Below are 19,365 nucleotides of genomic sequence, written 5' to 3' on the forward strand. Positions count from 1 at the left end.
AGAAATTCATTTCTCACAATTCTGGAGGTGGGAAGTCTGGCATCAGTGTGCCCTCATGGTAGGGCAAGCACTGTTTTCCAGGTTGCAGACTTCTCATTGTGTCCTCACACCACTGATGGGAACTCTCCAGAGCGTCTTTTATAAGAAACTAATCCTGTTCATGAAGCCGCTACCCACATTTCTTAAGTACTTCCCAAAGGCCCCACCTCCTAATGCCACCATCTGTGCACATTAGGATTCTAATGGATGAATTTTCGGAGAACACATTCAGACCTCGGCACATGCCAAACCTAATTTTTCCGAAGTTCCCAATACATGGGAATAAAAGAGAGCTGGCCTCTGGATTCATTTGGTAGGGCCGCTGTAACAAGGTACAACACTCGGAGCAGTGGTTTGACGGTTTGGGAGACTAGAAGTCTGAGATCAAAGTGTTGCCAGGATTGGTGCTGGAGAAAAGTTTTTACACTACCCTTCTAGGTTCTTTTGGCTGGTCTATTCATTAAATTGACATAAAACAGATTAACAGGGGGGAAAAAAACTAATTTATTTCCTTATTTATGCAAGCCCTAGAAAAATTGGAGCCCTTCAGGCCTCACTGAGGCTCATATTGCCATCCTGAACTAAGGAGAAGGAGGTTGGGGGTCTGGGGCTTCAAAGAGGGGGGAGGACAACTGACAGGAAGATGGGAAGAGTAAAGAGAGGTGTTTAGGGTCTGGGCCTTGCCAGGCTTCCCCACAGCTTAACCATACTCAGCCCGTATTCTCTGCCATTATTTCTGGTAGTAGTCTCCTTCTGGACCAGGCCCTTTAGTAAAATCTTTTAAGTAATTAATAGGAGTGAGGGGGTGGAAGGTGAGGATGGAGGGGGTAGAGTTACCTTGTGGAGTTAGGACTTCAACATGTGAATTTGGTGTGGGGAGTACACGGTTCTACCCTCCGCAGCCTCTTCCAACATAGTATGACCAAGGACTCTCAGGCTGTGATTTGTGGGTTTCTGATGAATCACACACACCCATCGCTGAACCAGTTCATGGCTGCGATGTCGGGATGGAGACAAGTCTTTCCATAGAGCCAGCGGTGAAGCCAACACAACCCAAACCACGGGGGCTGAGAGCCAGGGAGGGGAGCCACTTGTAGACAACGAAGGTGCCCTTAGAAGAAGCATGAATGGAAGCCGATCACACAAAACCAGTGGACCTTGACCGCATGAGGGAAACAGAGCAAGCCATAAGCCATGGCCCAGGGCCTGGGCCACAGCTGAGTCTCCAGAAACAGGCAACTGAAGGCATGGGCTTGACTCGATCCCGTTAAAGAGAAATGGTTTGTGTGTGTCATGAGTCAGAAAGGGAAGCGGAGCCACCAGACGGTTCTGGTTCTTAGAAGTCATCTCGAAAGCGGAGCTGGCTCTTGGTAGTTTTGTGTTTTGCATTCGTTTCTTTCCATAGGGGAAGATTAAAACAATAGCTTCTGGTGATCATCCCACATGTTATTGATTAAAATCCTTGCCCGAAGACCTTCTATCTCACTTTTCAGCCTGGCGTGATTTACTTTTCTTTTTACTCCCTGTAACATATGATTAATGCTGATCTCCGGAGTCCCGGCGAGATGAAGCTGGGTGTCAGGTACGATTTGTCAGCTCGGAAGTATAGATTATTTTATGTTTCTCGAACTTTGTGGCCAAGGGAACACAGCTCTTGACTGTTAAATCCATCCACACTTTCCCCTGGGCTATGAAATGCCAGAAACATTAAATAGCCCACTTAATGCATAACCTCATTTTGTATGCTTGACTATTTTGTTTTTAATTTTTCTTCCCTTTCCCGGCTGTTCACATGAAATGGGATCAAAGAAAAAAATTATCCTCACTGGATTTTGTTAAAATATTAATAGGTTAGGGTTGACTGGCTAAATTGAATATCTTTGCTGATCTCACTTGCATGTTTAACTTGTGCTTAGGAAAATATGTTTCCTAGGTGATAACCTTTTATGTACCAGCCTGACTTCATTGAAATGCATAGAGATAAAAATATGTCACGCTCAGCAGCTATGCTATTCATAGCTATGCGATGTGTGGCTCTGTGATTATTCAGATGGTAATTGACCCCCACCTGTAGACAGCTCCTATTCTGTAGTCAATCATTTCATTTGATGTTAAAATATGTGAAAGTACAATTATATAATTTACATTACAAATCATGCTGAATGCCAGGGGTCTCTGAACCGCTGACAAATGCAAAGGAACCAGGGGTTGGGGGAGAGAACCCCGGTCAATAAATGAAGTGAATTACACCGGGCGAAGGGTTCAACTTTTCTTATTTGTGTCCACAACAAGAGCTTTTGTGCATGTGTCATTGAAAGAGTAGCTGTGGCCTTCTCTCTGCTCCGTAAATGGCAGGCTTTTAGATGCCTTTCTAAGGATGTCTCCCCCTCTTCAGGCAAAGAATCGCTTCTCCCATTAGGTAAAGAAGTGAGGGCTTGTCCAGGCCCAGAGGGAAAGTGGATTGATTAAAAGGAAGAAGGGGTCAGGTCTGGGAGGTTAAGGTGGGTCCTTTGACCCAGGCCAGGCACGAGGGGTAGCCTTGTCAATGAGGCTTGCATGCTTCCATAGCCCAGATCTTGGCCATCACACTTGACCCTTGCATTAATATTATCGCACCAGTCATGGTCATTATTTATCTCATATTCAATATGTGCCCAGGACAGGGTTAAATATTTCAGATCCGTTATCTAAGTAACCCTCATAACACAGCCCCATGGAGTGGGCCTGCTGTCTGTCAATACCTTTTCCCAGTGAAGAGAATGGGCACGGTTGTTTGCACGACTTGCCCATGGCCATTGAGTTAGCAGGTGGAAGAGCAGGTGGAGGCCGAGCCAGGCTCGGAGACCACCCGGCTCTTTGGATCAGGCATCAGATGCCTCCAGTGACCACGCAGGACTGGGAAGGGGCACAAGACAAGTCTCTAACTCAGCGCGGCTTAGGCGAGAGCAGGCAAGGTCAAGTGGTAGTGGGGAGACTTGGTGAAGGTGATCCAAGGAGGAAACTCACCAGCCACAGAGTTTCTGGTGGACAGGGACTATCCACTGATGGGAAGCGGAGGGCCACCACCTGTCATGCTCCAAGGCTCGTGGATGGGCTAGACTTCTAGAACTCTCCTAGGCCAGGGGAGGCGGCATGACTGATTCTCCTGTGGGTACATAATACTTGCTGCCTTGGTGCCCCCCAAAACCAGACTCCTGCTCTATTTTGTGCCACGTTCCAGAGCAGCTGGGCTCTGCAGTCTTAGGGAAGGGTTGTGGGGCAGAGGCTCTGGCTTCCCGAGTGGGTGACATACTAGTCCAGGCACATAAAAGAAAAAGCCTCACTCCCCCCTCCCCCAAAGTGATTTTGGGCTCCTAGAGCTGGGCTGGTTTCTGATGTGGACACCTGATCCTTGAAATGTGCTGGGAATCCTGCCCTATTGGCTGAGAACCACAGGTTTGCTTCCAGCGACCCCCACCCCTGCATCCACACCCCTGCCCCAGGTGAGCTAGCTTCTCAGCAACATTCCCGGCAGTCCTCAGGAAGATTGCATTTCCGAGCCCATCACCTGGAGCAGGTGCCCATCAGCAGACAGCCACCTTCACGATCTTTATATTCCGTCCTCCTATACTCTTAATCACGGAGAGGAATTGTGAAAAGCACAGAGTCTGCAAGCGTCTGGGTTCGAATCCCTGCTCTGCCCTTCGCAGGCTATGAGACCTAGGATAAGTTAACCTCTGTTCGCCTTGGTTTCCTCATTTGTAGTGTCATGAACCTAATACTATTTGTAGTGTCCCTGCCTTATACGATTGCAAGAATTAAGTTAAAATGCGAAGCACTTGGAACAATGCCTGGTAAATAGGAAGAGTACATGGGACGCATTAAACAAATTAGCCCTTTTTTCTTAAATAGGGATTGTCTTTTTCACTCAATTGTATAGGCAACCTAAATTTATTTCCTTTTTTCCTTTTTTTTTTTTAAAGTAGGCTCCACGCCCAGCACAGAACCCAATGCGGGGCTTGAAATCAAGATGCTGGCATCGAGACCTGAGCCGAGATCAAGAGTCAGATGCTAAACCTGCTGAGCCATGCAGGGGTCCCTTATATCTTATCATCTTAAAAAAAAAAAAACAAACCCATGTAACTGCTAAATATTTTTAAAAATTCTGTCTGTGGACTCCCAGTGGACTGGGCATTGCACTCTGGGGAGCTCCCCCACCGCCCCCCAAAAAAGAGTCAAGTTCAAACCACTTGGCCTGGCCTTCAAAATCCCCTCCCAAGTGTCCCCCACCCATCTTTGCCCATTGTTTCCCACTGACAACTCCCCCCGTACCTTGTGCTCTGTTGACCGACGTACCTACAAAACACAAAGTTGTTTCGTTATTCTGCCCAGAGGCAGTAGGGCCTAGCAGTGAAGCACCCAGCTCTAGGGTCAAAGGACGCGGGCTTGAACTCTAGCTCTGTGCCATCTTGGCTGAGCGCCATCGTTCCTCACCCCTGTGTCTCAGCTTTCTCATTTGTAAAATGGGAGCAATAATAGAATCTACCTCATTAGAGAGATTAAAAGCATTAAATGAGTTAATTCGTGGAAGTACTTAGTTCAGGGCTTGGCCAAAGTGAATGCTCCCTAAGTGTGAGCTAAGCCGGTCTTTGGTATTTTGGTCGCATTTATATGTTAAATAAAAGCCCTTAAGCCTGCGTAATGGCCTGGAGAATGAAGCCGCGACTTCCCTGCCCAGGCTCTGGGAGAACTCTTTGAGGAGCTCCGGAGCCCTTTCTCCCCCGCTGGAGATGGCTCAGCAGAGAGCCAGAGACCCGGGAAGCTAGCTGATCTGGGAATGAGCCGGCCATTCCTCCTTTCAATCAGAAATCCCGGCAACAGAAATCGCCCCTCCGTGAATGAGCCAGACGCTCTGGCCAGGGAAAATTTCCCAGGCACTTTCCGGAGACTCATTTTGGAAAGTGAATTGAGACATTATCTTTAATTAAAGTGGCAATCTGCCCCCCCATGAGTTTCCCATCCCTAGATGCTCAAACGATGGCCTCTGTTTTGTCCCCTCCCTGCCTTCTCTACCTCCTTTTTAATTTCAAGCCCATCAGCAGGCCAGTTTACTAAATTGGTTTTAATGGAAATTTAGCCAGCATGAATAATAATGAAATGTAAAATTATTCCTTGGCTAATGAACAGCCGGCGGCTTTGGGGTTAATGGCTTGCTTCTGGTGTCAGGTTATTTATATTGAAATAGAACTGTAATAGGATTCCAAACTAAAACTGTTTCATCTTCTTGAATATCACTTACCTTAGGGTTTATTCTTTATCATTAGCCATTGTTCGGTAATCGCTCCCACTCTGGACCTACTTGTGAATTAATTAATTACCCCGCTAAACTTGAGTGGTATTTTCTTTAAAAGATAGAAAACTTATCTTATTTTTACCTCAGCCTTGTGCTTTTATTCCAAACTTCACCATACACACAAAATTGTCTTCTTTACTGATCTTAACACCCACTGGTCATCTTGATCAGTGGGGAACCAAGGCGCTCTCACAGCCTCCGGCTGACCCCACAGATCCCCTCAGCTGCCTCCCGACAGAGGACTAAGGGACAGACACCAGAGGGACCATCCACTTCTAGAAACTCCTTTTCCTTCCCTAGGATTCAGGGTCCCCATTTTAAAAGGTGTGGGGTTAGATCACTAGAGCAATGCTTTTAAAACCTGTGGAGGTTGTTGAGGAGTAATTATTGGGGGACATTGGTAGACCAGGGATCGGTTACTCATTTAGGGGAGAACTAGTCATCAGAGCAGTTCTTTCTCTTACAGTTAGGTTTTCTGACTTGAACTTTTGTTTGGGGAAAAAAAAAAAAAAGAAAAAGCAAGAGGGGAGGCTTACACTATTTAAAAAAAAAAGTTTAGACTATGGTCCAGGTTCATAGTTTCCAAATTTGGCTAAATCAGAATCACAAAGGCCATAATTTCTTTTTTTTTTTTAATTTTTTTATTTGACAGATCACAAGTAGGCAGAGAGGCAGGCAGAGAGAGACAGGAGGAGGAGGCAGGCTCCCCGCTGAGCAGAGAGCCTGACGCGGGACTCGATCCCAGGACCCTGAGATCATGACCTGAGCAGAAGGCAGAGGCTTTAACCACTGAGCCACCCAGGCGCCCCACAAAGGCCATAATTTCTTGACTATAACACCAAGAGCACAAGCAGCAGCAGAAAAAAAATAATAATAAATTGGAATATCAAACTTAAAAGCTTCTTTGCATCAAAAGACACTATCACCAGGCAGGCACCCCTCGGAATGGGACTGCAATCATACGTCTAATAAGGGATTAATATCCAGGAGTTAAAAAGAATTCCCACAATTCCAAACAGAAAGCCAAGTAACCAATTCAAAAATGAGAAAAGGACTTGAATGAGAAAAGCTCTTTCTCTAAAGAAGATACAGAAACTCCAAATAAGCACTTGGAAAGATGTTCCACACCCCTCCTCGTGGGGGAAGCGCAAATTAAACTCACAATGAGATACCATTTCACACCTACCCACCTACTTCAAATGATGGTGATAAAGACTGAATGACAACATACATGGAAAATATTTAGCACAATGAAACATTAAATCAATTATTAAGATGTCATTAAGTTCACCTGACACATATTGAGCTCCTGCTGTATGCTGATAAGAAGCTCCGTGGTAATGCTATGGGTTAGAGGGACCAGGTCCTACCAGTGAGCTTGCAAGAGGCCTGGGTGCGGGAGGAGGTAAAATGATATTAAAAGATGAAAATGTTTAAAAGTAGGGTTCGTGTCGGATGACAGGTACTTATATTGGGTTGTTCTTAACTTTTCTTCATTTAGAAAGATCAAGATATTGAAAGGGGGGAAAAAAAAACAAACCCAAGCCCAAACTACCCTATTTCTTAGTTTTTTAAAGACTGTCTAATTCCTAAAACACCTGGAAGTGAATTGAGCATTGACCACCTGGATTAGGCCTGCTTCTGTTACATTCCTCTGGAATTTGCCAGAAGGCCAAACCAAGGCTCTTTACCTAGGCCCTCAGTGCAAGGAGGAATTCAGTTGGAATATCCGAGCTGCCAAGTGTTAGCAGCTGTAATGTCAGGACCTGAAGGGGTGCTGGGTGTCTGGTTCATCCGTTTCATTCTGTGGCTAGGGAAAGTGTGGCCCAGAATTGTCTCATGATATTCTAATTGCCTGCTCATCTGTCTTTGTACCATACTCTGCTGAACACCTCTGCCTCCCCCTCCCCCCCATCCCCCACCCCTGGAGCCTCTGCCTCCCCTGTTCTCAGCTGACCTCCCCTCCCGTCCTTGTGAAAACTTGCTTCTCCTTAATCCTGTTCCTTGTAACTGTTATGAATGATTAAAGAAGACAATTTGGGTGATAAAAACAAAATTTAACACCTCATGAAGTGGGCAGTCTCTACTCCCAAGAGTCCAGTGAACCGCCCAGTGGGACAGAAAGCAGGAAGTGTATATAGGGTAAAGAATAAGGAACCGGGAAGAGATGAACAGGGAACAAAGAAAGTAAGTATAGAGCCCAGAATTGGTTTGGTGTCTGGGGGTTGGCTGACTGGATATACTGGTTTCCGGTCAAGTGGAACATTTACAGGGACATGAAAGTTATGTAAGTCTCTGTCTGCTCCTGTGGGACGTGGACAGAAGCAACTCCATATTGGGCCTGGTGGTTTCCCTCAATAGAACCATTGGCTCATTCTGAGTCACATGGAAGGGTCACCTGTGTCCTCGGTAGGGACATTGTAGACTGGATGGAAGGGCTTTCTCGGGCTGGGACCTGGGATTTCCTCAAGCAACCCCACACAGGCAGCCCCTGCCCTCTCCCACAATGCACTGCAGCATGGCCAACCCTCGGTCTGGTAACAGCTGGGGAATGGAAGGGCCCAAAGATTCCTGAGCACCTGCTGACCAAACTTACCAGACACTCAGGGTGGTCTGCCAGGCTTTTCACAAAGGGTGGGATTCCTAACCCTTTCCTTGGAAACTCTGATTCAGTAGATGCCATGCAGAAACTGAGACTCTAATGTCTGACCCAGCACCTTTTAGACGTTGTCTAGCTACACCAATATGTCCTGCCTTTCCCAGCCTCCTAAAATAAGAAAACTGAGCCCCAAAGGTAAGAAAGAAGTAATATTTTCAAGTGCATAAAAATTGTTCTAGGACCCGCCCCGTTTAAAAAAAATCATGTATCCTTCGGCTGGAAAGCTTGGAGGAAGACCATAACAGGATAATAATTTCTTTGTCGCTCACAACCTTGACAGTTGGACGGCTCTTTCTCTTGTCTCTCCTTTGGGACAAGCGTTATCATTTTCCTCTGGCAATGACTTCCTAGTCGCCCCACCCACGAGTCCTCTTATAAACCCCTCCTCCATGTCCCGTTCACAGGGAGGAGTAACAACGTGCCTGGGAACAAATCTCTCCTAAAATTATAAAAGAAAAATATCGGCTCTAAATATACCATCTGTGATGAGCCTTCTATTTTTGCCCTATTGTTGTATGGTTTGATACGCAGGAGCTATTGGTGCGCTAAGCTTTGCCGAAATTAGACTGCAGATATTAAAAGCAATTAATGTTCTTCTCTTTAGTTTTATTTATTTATTTCCAAGTTTCACAAAGCAATTACTTAAGAGGCCTTCCGAAGAAATCCCGAGAATCATTTTCAATCAGCAGAATGAAAATGTTGCCTTTTGTGATTTGGCAAATAAACGACGTGTAGAAATAACTCCCTTATAGGCCGCTGTGTACTATTCATTAAGGGCTAATTGCTGTGGTCTCTAAATGAAATATGGCAAACTGGGCCACTTCCGTGCCGGTTTATTTAAAATCTGCAAAGCTTTATTATTAACACTATTTAATTATGAGAATGTCAGCCATGGAGAATTCCAAACCCACACTTTCCCTTCATCATTAGCAACAGGGCAAAAATGAAACACTTTCAACAATGAAGGGTTCATATTTCAAGCTTATACAGTAGCTGCTAAAAGGCTATACTCAGAAAATCAATTTTATTAAAGTCCTCCGAGCACTAAAGGGACTTGCATGCAACCAAGCAATTTTAAAAACATGTTCAGGAGCCACGACTTTTTGATTCATGTTTTTAGTGGGATTATTTTGGACTATTTTCAATATTGTCTCCTCACAGTGGGGTCAAGGAGTGATTTGGGGAAGGGGCAAGCAAGGCAAAGGGGACATGTCCTCACAATTTTTCTCTGCCTCCATTTCCGTCAGACTGGGGGATCTCCAGAACAGGCAATCTGGAAGGGATAGATGACGTTCAAGATGGGGACTAGAGGAGGAAGGGAAGGAAGGGAAGGGGGGACAGCATCTTGCCGACTTCCTTTTATTTTCTATTATTTTTTCATTTTAAACTTGGGAAGATAACAACTCACCGTGGATCTCAGCCACAGCTTTACCAGCTCAGGCTTCAAAGCCCGCCCAAGACCTCCCCAGCTAGGCAAGTTTGGCTAACCCTTCCAGAATCGTGTGTTGTTCAAATTCTTTCCTTGGCAATTCATTTGCTGCCTTCCTAGAGTCATCAACACTACTGAGTTTTATCTCTGAACTCTCCTCTTGGCGATTGGTGTGTCTTGTCTCCTCGGAAAGGTCTTGGGTGTTGGAAGGGCAGAGACCACCCATCCGTCGTCTTAGAACCAGGAAGCCACAACTCTTTCCCTGAATAAGAACTTTCATCTTTAGTTACTATTTGTCTAGTTGCCTGTGTCTCTTCTCCCCAACTTTTTTGGCAAAACCTTTGGTAAGACGTGTCTTACATCACCAGAGCCTTCAGAAGAGTGCTCAGCACACGGTAAGTGTCCAGCTTCAGCTGGCTGAGTCCACTGGTGTGTTCTTAATGCTTCCATCTCTGTGGCCCCCACATAGCGTCTCCCGGGGCTTTTGTTTTAGTAAGCACATAGTGATTTCTTTCTGTGTTAGTATTTAAGCATTTTAATATCATGTAGTATTTTAGTAGTATTGTTTTCAGACCAATTGGCTAGACAACATGGGAACCCCAATCAGACAGCCTGGGTCTGAATCCTAGTGCTGCCTATTTGCAGCCCTGATACCTCCCTGAGGAGGTTTATAGATGACCCTAAGGCAAGACCTGAGCCTTCTGCTTCCCTGTTTCTCTCCTGGTTTCGTAGAGGGGTAAAGAATCAGGGTTTTGCCATCACATGGGTCTTCAACTGAGGAGGAGTTTCATTCTGTATACCTTGTGTGACTTTGGGCTACTCCCTTAACCCTTGTAGGCTTTGGTTGTCTTATGTGTAAAATATGCACAATAATGTCTATTCCATAGGGTTGTTCTGAAGATTAAGGGGGGATGATACAGGCCCAGCATTAGTGCTCGGTTGGGTGTATGACAAGCTCTATAAATGGAGGCTTTTGATGATGTCAACAAGCGCACCATGGCTATTGTCCGGTTTGGGGTGGGGGGACACGTTGAAGGTTTCAGTGTGAAACTGTGGTGGAGAAGCCGGGATATTTGAGTCTAGTCCCAACTCTGGCTGTGGACAAGGCCTTTCACATCTTACTTTTATCATCTTTGAAATGGGTACAGCCCTATTCACCCTGTTGTTGAGGCTGACAGGAAAGACTAGATCTAAAAGGAATGGCACTGTGCACAATTACTCAGCTTCTATCTAAAATATATATTTGTTAGGGCACCTGGGTGGCTCAGTTGGTTAAGCAGCTGCCTTCAGCTCAGGTCATGATCACAGGATCCCGGGATCGAGCCCCACACATTGTGCTCTCTGCTCAGTGGGGAGCCCGCTTCCCCCTCTCTCTCTGCCTGCCTCTCTGCCTACTTGTGATCTCTCTCTGTCAAATAAATAAATAAAATCTTTAAAAAAAAATACATATTTGTTGAGGGCTCGATGTCCTCAGTGGCACCTACTACTTTGAAGACATGTATGGTCTAAGTCCTGTCCTCCAGGATAAGGTAAGGCTAGCCCTACCCTAATAATGAACTTAACATTTTTTGAACACTTGCCATGAGTTGGCCCGAACTCCTAGCCCGTTACTGGGTAACTCATTCAATCCTCATAACAAACCACTATGACAATATTATTTCTATTTGTCTTACAGGTGAGGACATTGAAGTTCAGAGAGGGAAGGTGATTTGCCCAGGGTCACACAGCGAGTAAGTGGTAGAGGTGAGGTTCAAACCCAGACCGTCTAGCTCTATACTATTCTCAAGCTGTTTGTTCTGTGTAAGCTGCTTTTCCTCTCTGGGTCTCTGGGTTCCCTTTCTTAAGATGAGTGAATAGGTTTCTCCCTATGCTCCTTGGATCCCGGAAGGTCTCAGGGACAGAAGAGAGAAGTGGAAAGGGATTTCTGCAGGAAGGGTGGGAGAAGGCCCAAGGGAGCAGAGCTCTATTTTAATAAAAACAGAAAAATATTTTAAGTTGTTAAACCATTAACATTTTCATACACATCTCCCTTCCTTGTGGGGATATTTACAAAGATCCCCAGTCCAAGGTCAGATAAAAATCTCCTTATCATCTGGTCTATTTCTTGCTTTGTTTTAGTTTTACGTTTATGTCTTTAATTGGACTGGAATTTATTTGAGCACAGGAAGTGAGGTGAGGCTCTAACCTTGTATTTTCTAAATAGTTAATCAATTTCCTTGGCACAATTTCATTAAATCATTATTAATTTCCCAACTTATTGGAAATACCTCCTTTATCAAACGAATGAATATGTAAACCTGAGTTTGTTTCTGAACTTTCTCTTCCTCTGTGGACGTCTGTCTACTCCTGTTTCAATACCACAATGGTTGTTGCTCGTTGATCAAAATAAATCCATATCCAAGGTCTGCACATTAATAATACTCAAAACCGAGAACTTTGGATGTGAGGTCAAAGACAACATGCACCCATTACCATTAGGACTTTGCATGCCCTGGCAGACTTCCATCAGAATAGTGCAGAGGTATATCAAGGCTCTGGAAAGATTGTTTGCCAATTAGTCATTTGACTCATTGTCCAAATGGTTGGTGGGAAGTCTTGGCAACCATCATGAAACATTTGTAAAAGATAAGGGTCAGGTGGAGTGCTAAGAATGTGGGGAGCTCTCCTGGCTTCCGAGAGCCCACAGGGTTCCCATGTGCACCCAATGTCACCCCGTGATACAGATTTGGGTGGAGGAAGCCACGTTGCTATCACTGGAAATCCATTAGTGGAAGAATCCATTCAGTGCAGGGAAAACATCCAGTGAGAAATTCTCCCGCTGTCTGCCTCACCTCAGGGCTGTTGTCCCTTCATCCTCAAACGAGTATGCCCTGGGAAGCTTTGAGAGAGCTTGGAGTTTGGAGCCCGAAATTGTGCTGCGTGAAGGGCCACCATTACCTTCTGAGTAACTTTGGACAAGTCTCTGATCTCTGTAACCCTCCGCGTCTTGCTCTGTAAAACGGAATAATTGTTCCTGCCATCTCACACAGCTGGGAAGATCCAGTAAGATGATGCATGTGGAAACACAATACTTTGTCGCCTTTAAACAATTAAACAGATGATAGTTATAAGCACTACACCTGAACCATGATTCTTTTTTTTCCAAGATTATTTATTTATTAATTTTTGACAGAGAGAGAGAGAGAGAGAGAGAGAGCGAGCGTTCATGAACGAATGGAGAGGGGGCAGAGGGAAAGGGAGAGGCAGACTCCCTACTGAGTGGGGAGCCCAATGCAAGGCTCCATCCCAGGACTCCAGGACCATAACCTGAGCCCAAGGCAGAAGTTTAACTGACTGAGCCACCCAGGTGCCCTCGGACCATGATTCTTTAGAGATGGATTGTTAAAGACCAGGTATTTTTTCTTTCATTATTGATTTGGAAAGGAGTCAGATTGTTCAAAAGTCTCTAAAACTTTAAACAAGAGTTACAGACCCCTCAAAACCCCAACAAGGAAGAACGAGCCTGGAAAAAGCCATTCACTAGGCAGCTAGATGGCTAGTTTCATTTGCATGGTAGCATTTCTTTCTACAGAAAAGACAAGAGGGCACTAGAGATGCCCTACCTTACAGAAATGCTGTTTCTATTTTTTAAAAAATGCTTGAGTAAAGTATTGGCACTTGGGAAAACCTCCCATGTAGGCCCACAGAAATGCAGTGCCTTGGGTCTTGCATTTCCATAGAAATCCATGGTGGCATTGAGAGGCCTTTTGGTCACACCAAGACTTGATGTTACAGAGTTCACACTAAACTCGTCGAAGTAATTGTCTCCTCTCATTATCTTCACTTGTACTTTTTCTATTCTCTTTGAGTCCAATCCAATCAGGTTCATCTCCACTGAGAAAGCTCCTTTCAAGGTGGTATTAAAGGTTGAAGCCCATGGCCAAGTCTCAGACCTCATCTTTCTCCAGTCCTCTGCAGGGTGTGGCGTAGTTGATTATCCTTTACTTTCCGGAAGCCCTTTTTTTCTTGACCTCTAGGATACAACACTTCCCTGGATCTCACCCTCTGTCAGTGGAAATGCTTTCTTCATTGGAGATCTTCCATTATCCCCTCAACTGTTAAATGTTGCAGCAACCCTGAACTCAGTTCTCAGATTCCTTCCCTCCCTCTCCCATCCCTGCTCTTCCCTCTCTTTCCCTTCCATCCTCTCTCTCCTTCCTTCTTCCCTTCCCTTCCCTCCCCATCCCTCCCCTCCCCTCCCCTCTCCCCCTTCTCTCCTCTCCTCTCCTTTCTCCTCCCTTCCCCTTCTCTTCCCTCCTCTCCTCTCCCCTCCTCTTCTCTCTCCTCTCCTCTCCTCTCCTCTCCTCTTCTCTCTCCTCCTCTTCTCTTCCCTTCTCTTTTCTTTATTCATAATCATGCCTTTGTTGATGTTCTCCTTCTGGCTAGTCATCCAGGCTTATGGATTTAAATCCCATCTTAAAACATACCTTTGGATGAGACCTCTCTCTTGAACTTCAGGTTCATATATCTGCTTGGGATCTAAAAGGCATCTCAAACTTACCAAGTCCAAAATCAAATTTCTGAACCCATGACCCCTTGGTGGTCTTCCTGTAATTGCCCCATCTCAGAAAATACCTTTATTTTCTCAGCCATTGAAGCCAAATTCCTATCGACTGTACCTTCTATATATCAGGACTTCTGCCCACTGCTACCAACCTGGTCCAAGCCACCATTGTCTCTTGGGTGGATGACAACAATGGCCTCCTACCTGGTCTCCTTCCTTCCAATCTTGTCATAGTCTTTTCAACACTGGGAGTCTGAATGATTCTGTCAAAATCTGAATCTGATCCTGTCATTCCTCCGCTGAAAGCCCTCCAATGGCTTCTACTCTTACTTGGAGGAAAAGTCACACCCTTACAAGGGCCTTCAGGCTGTGCGTCAGCTGCTTCATCATCTCCCACATAATCTCTCTTCATGCATTCTGCTTCAGCCAGCATTACCTTTTTGTTCTTCTTGCCCCAGGACTTTTGCACTTGCTGTTCTCACTGTCCGAGCTGTTGTTTCCTCAGGTACCTGCATGATGCACACCCTTACCCATTTCTGGTCTCCGTTCAAATGCCACCCAATCCATGAGGCCCTCCCTGACCCCCACTGATACAGGAACAAATCCATCCCCTACCTTTGCTATCCTTTCTGCCTTGTTTTATTTTTCTTTCTTGAGCTTATCACTACCCGATATCTTTGTGTTTGTGAAGATACATAACAGGTGCTTGTAAATACGTTTTGAACGGATGTGTGAACGAATGAAGGAGGCCTGGCAAAAGCACAGATTCTTATGAAAGCAGCACCTGTCCAATGGGGATCTTCTTTCTGGGGCAGAAGACCATCCCCCAGCTCCCAGTCAACGGCACCTTACACGGGATGGTTTTCTGTGCCCCCTAGGTCGCCCCAAGTGGTGTGGGGGGAATGCAGAGCTGTCCCCAAGGCTTGAAGGTTCAGATCCCGGTGATGGACCTGACAGGACGGGAAGGACTGGGGGTATTGTTGGCCGGACAGGGTCTTGCATAGGAAGCTGAACGACTTCACAAGGGAGACCAAAAGCCATCTAAGCAGGCTGCCATCATAAACTGCCCAGTTTGCTATCCTCGGTTTGTAGAGGATTTGTCTGGACTGATTTCCTCTGGGGAAACAGTAATGTGTGTCAGCAATTACTCTTTCAAGTCGAAACACTATCTTTATCACGGGGCACTCAGGGGCTCGCTCGCTCACTCAGAGGGTCATAGGGAGGGAAGAGGGTGATAACAGGGCCTTCCGGGGCCTGGGGCAGAGATGGGGGTGGGAGAGGGCCCAGGGCACCAGACCCTTGCCCTTCTGGAGGGACCCCAGCCTGAGCAGCTCACTTGAGACTCAGGAGTACCCCTGAGCTGGAGCTCGGGAAAGAAAGCCAAGCCACACAGGGCCGGTTTTACGCTTTTAGTTCTAAGATAGCGATCGTGGGGGAAAACTCCCTGCGTTTGTGGAATCATAAATTTTTTAAGGTCTCTTGGCTCCACTTTTAAATTTATTGCCTGAATAAAATGTTGGCTCGAGCTCCATATTCGATTATTAAAAATCATACTCAGGCCTGGGAGACGAGTATTTACACATCTGCTGGCTCATCTGAAGCCCCACATATCAAAATGTGGCTCACATCACAGCGCGGTTTCATGGGAAGGAAGGCGCTCGGGAACCCAGTGCCACGTCTGTTCGATGAGCGACGCGGACTACGGAGTCTTTAAGACTCTTTCTTGTTCTAACGTTCCTGAGTACTCCTGGCTACACTTCCACCAAATCCATTGTTTGTTTTCTCCCTTGATTTTTAAAGAAATACATGGATGTCTACATACGCACGTGTGTGTGTGTGTGTGTTTGTGTGTGTGTGTGTTACTAAAGGAAAGATCTGGAAGGATACAGACCAGATTGGTAACAGTGGTTACCTCTTCCAAGGGAACCAGGATTGGAAGGAGGTGGGTCAAAGGAGACTTTAACCTTATACGTTTTTTTATTCTTGTACTTCTATGTTTACTTTTTTCCCTAAGAACATGTGGCAACATATTAATTAATTAGTGTGAAACCAGCACATGATTGCTGTAAATTATCCAGAAGCCAAAGAAAAGCATAAAAATGAAAATAAAAATTTACCTTATTTCTCCTACGCCAGAGAGGATGCTGTTGGCATTTTGGGCCCCTTTGTCTTTTTTTTTTTTTTCTTCTTCAAGAAACATGTCCCAATTAACCAGGTCCCCTTACTCAAGGTGTTCGTGTCTGGGTTACAAGGACATAGCTTTTAAAGACGGGGAGAGCTCCGGTTTTGTTGCCAAAAAGGATGATACATACATCCTTTCCCCCTAAATAAAAATCAACCATAAAATACTCCAAGGAGGGACATGTGAAAAGTGTCCATTCTGGCCCATTTAAAAAAACATCTGTACATTTTATTTTGGTGTATTATGGATCATCAGAGTCCCAGGTATGGTAAGTATTTACCCAAAGGAGGGAGAGGGGAGAAGTCACTAACAGGAAAAGGAGGCATGGAAGCCATTGAGATAAGGACAAAGTTTCTAATGTTTGCTTTAAAGGAAGTTTAGTAAAAATACAGCTGCATCCCAATGGCTCCATTAGACCTACAAAAATGCCATAAAAACACCTGTGCTTCAGGAATGGCTGACATGGCATAATACACAGATTCCCTCAAAAATCTAAAGAGCCCATAAACAGCTAATCTGTATTTTGGAAATTGTTTTCCGTGAATTTTAACTGGACTTCACCAACAGCAACAAAGCACACATGTCCACGCAATGTTAAAAGCATCAAAATGGAAAAATAAAACACCATCGACTGGAGGAAACTTCTTTTGACATTAAATGATTCTCGAAAAAATGCCCCAAATATGAATGCATATGAATACGATGGTGATTGATAACTTCCAAAAAATCACAAAAGCCAAGAGCACGCAGCAATGCCATTTCTGTTGAGAGTGTGGGAAAGCAGTAGACTCTGCCCCCCACCCCCGCCGTTGTAGAAGGAAGGGTGATTTTGGGTTGAGAGGAGGAGAGAGACAGACCCCAGAGTCAAGGACTCTGTACTGAGAACTGACCAAGAGGAGTCCTCAGCCAGAACCCCTAGCTGGGCCTCCTAATACCCACATAAAGCAAACCTCGGGGGTGGCATCAAGGACAGTCACTCTGCCCTGGGCTCTATGTAGCCTGCAACTCTGGGCCTTTGGGAGCCAAGTTCCCATTCGAGGAGCCTCCCACTTCATGTGCGAGTGCTGGGTAATAGGAGAAGTAGGTAAGGGCTTTGGGGTGGGGCTGTGGGGGCCATACTCTTAAAGGCAGTATCTCTGTTTCTTTGCTTTAAGCATTGACTCTGTCATTTTAATTGTCTCCATAGCAACTCTACCCTCATAAACATAATTACTCTGCTGGAAAAGCTGGGTCACAAATGAGAAAGACCTGATTCAAAAGCCAACCTCTTCATCCTAGAAACGGATTCATCATGGCTCAGGGTTAGCAGGAATGTCAAGGGTATCTAGTTCAGCCTGCACCTGATGCTTGAGTCTCCCAGATGACATTCTGTTAGACACTTTCCTCTTACACGCCCACAGGGGAGGGGAACTCATTGCCTCCTCACAGCCCTGAGTCTCGGTAACTTTTCCTCCTACTGAGTTAAAATCCAGCTCTAAAAATCCTTCATCCAGGGGTCTTTGTGGTGGGGTTTCCATGGCAACAGGCTGTCACATCTCCCTGGAGTCCCCCTCTGTGTTTCTTCAACTATTCCTCATATGTGTTTTTCTAAGTCCCTTTTCTGTGAGCTCACTGCCCCACGCCCTGCTCACCCCACCTCCCTCCACCCTGCCTTAGCGGAGAACCCCAGAACTGCTAATGGATGTCTACAATTCAGATGTTCAAGGCAACTGATGGCATAGATTGCATTAGATCAGGACTCCTTCCATAGTAAGTGACAGCAACTTGGCTCAACAGGGCTTATGCCAAAATAGGGAGTTGATGGACTCATACCAAGAGTGGGTCTTAGGTATGGCTTGATCTATGAGCCCACAAATGTCCTCAAGGCTCAGGCTCATTATCCTTATCCATCCCCTGGGTTTCTCTCTGTGGGTAGCTATAGTGGCAAGATGGCTGCCTGCAGCTCCAGACTTGGGCTCTCCCGGCTCTTTGCCTGGTGGAGGAGAGGGCTCTTCTCATGGTTTGGGGTCTGACCTTCTCATTCTGGGTCTGACCGTCACTGGACTGAACTGGATCCTATGCCCATCCCAGTACCAGTAATGGAGGCCACAATATCATGGAGCTCTGACTGGTTGGGTGTGATTCAACCCCCCGCCCCTGGAACTGGTGTTGGACTCAACTTCCTCCCCTGCCAAACCCATGAACCCAGGATGGGATTTGCCAGAAGAAGAGTCCAGTTACCAGAAGGAGGGAGAAGGGAAGCTGGGGGCATGAACGTCCATTATTCCACCTGAAGATGGGCAGCTCCTATTCAGGGGTCACTGATGGGGACAAAGAAAAGATTCTTGAAGAGTTAGGGAAGAGCCTTGGTGGGTTATCTGTGCAGGTTGGGAAGGTCCTCTGTGAGCACAGATACAGCCAGACTTTCCCCCGGGGCTTCTGATAAAAGCTTTTCCTCACCAGCAACTCAGCGGTAGCACCATCATTCACAGCTTTTGGGTTGTTGCCACGTTGTTCAGAAAGAAAGTTGATTTTTACACCTAAATTAGGTTACTTTAAGGAAAAAAAACCATAACACCAACTACTCTTCCTTTTCCCACCCCCTCCTCACTTTGTTTGAAGACAATATTCCTTCTCTGGGACCCACAAGAGACTTTGGGTGCTAAATGCATTTCATGAGGATAGGAACTGAGTTCAAGGGGTGATACCGGCATTTTCCCAAAGAATGCTGTTACCAGAAGGTGGGCGGTGCCCAGGCGCTGCACAGGGCTGTGCTAGAAGTAAAAAGAGCTCCCGTGGTCATAAAAGTGAAAACCCACTGGGCTGGCCTCTTCCCTACCCGAACAATAGTTTTGGGGACGGGGGAGGGGGCGGCCCACAGCAATGAGGTCATCCAGTCCCCAGTGACCAAGGGCCAGAGCCAGGTTGACCCTCGAGCCAAACTCGTGTTATTCTAATGTTTTGATTAAAATACTACGAGACCACAAGCACGAGACAGGGGAGGTGTTTCAGTGAATACAGAGACAAAACGTCCCAGGTACACAGACGTCACCTTCTTTCAAGCTTGTTTGACCAAGACAAATACTCCAGGAGAAAAAAAAGTAAGAGACATAACCAGGCAGTTCATTAATGAGCAAATGTGGTTAGAAATTCAACCTTCCTAACAATCAAGGGATTTAAAACAACATGATGCAATGTTTTG

Source organism: Lontra canadensis, unplaced genomic scaffold (assembly GCF_010015895.1).
Source record: "Lontra canadensis isolate GAN:19392208 unplaced genomic scaffold, GSC_riverotter_1.0 scaffold8, whole genome shotgun sequence".
NCBI lineage: Eukaryota > Metazoa > Chordata > Mammalia > Carnivora > Mustelidae > Lontra > Lontra canadensis.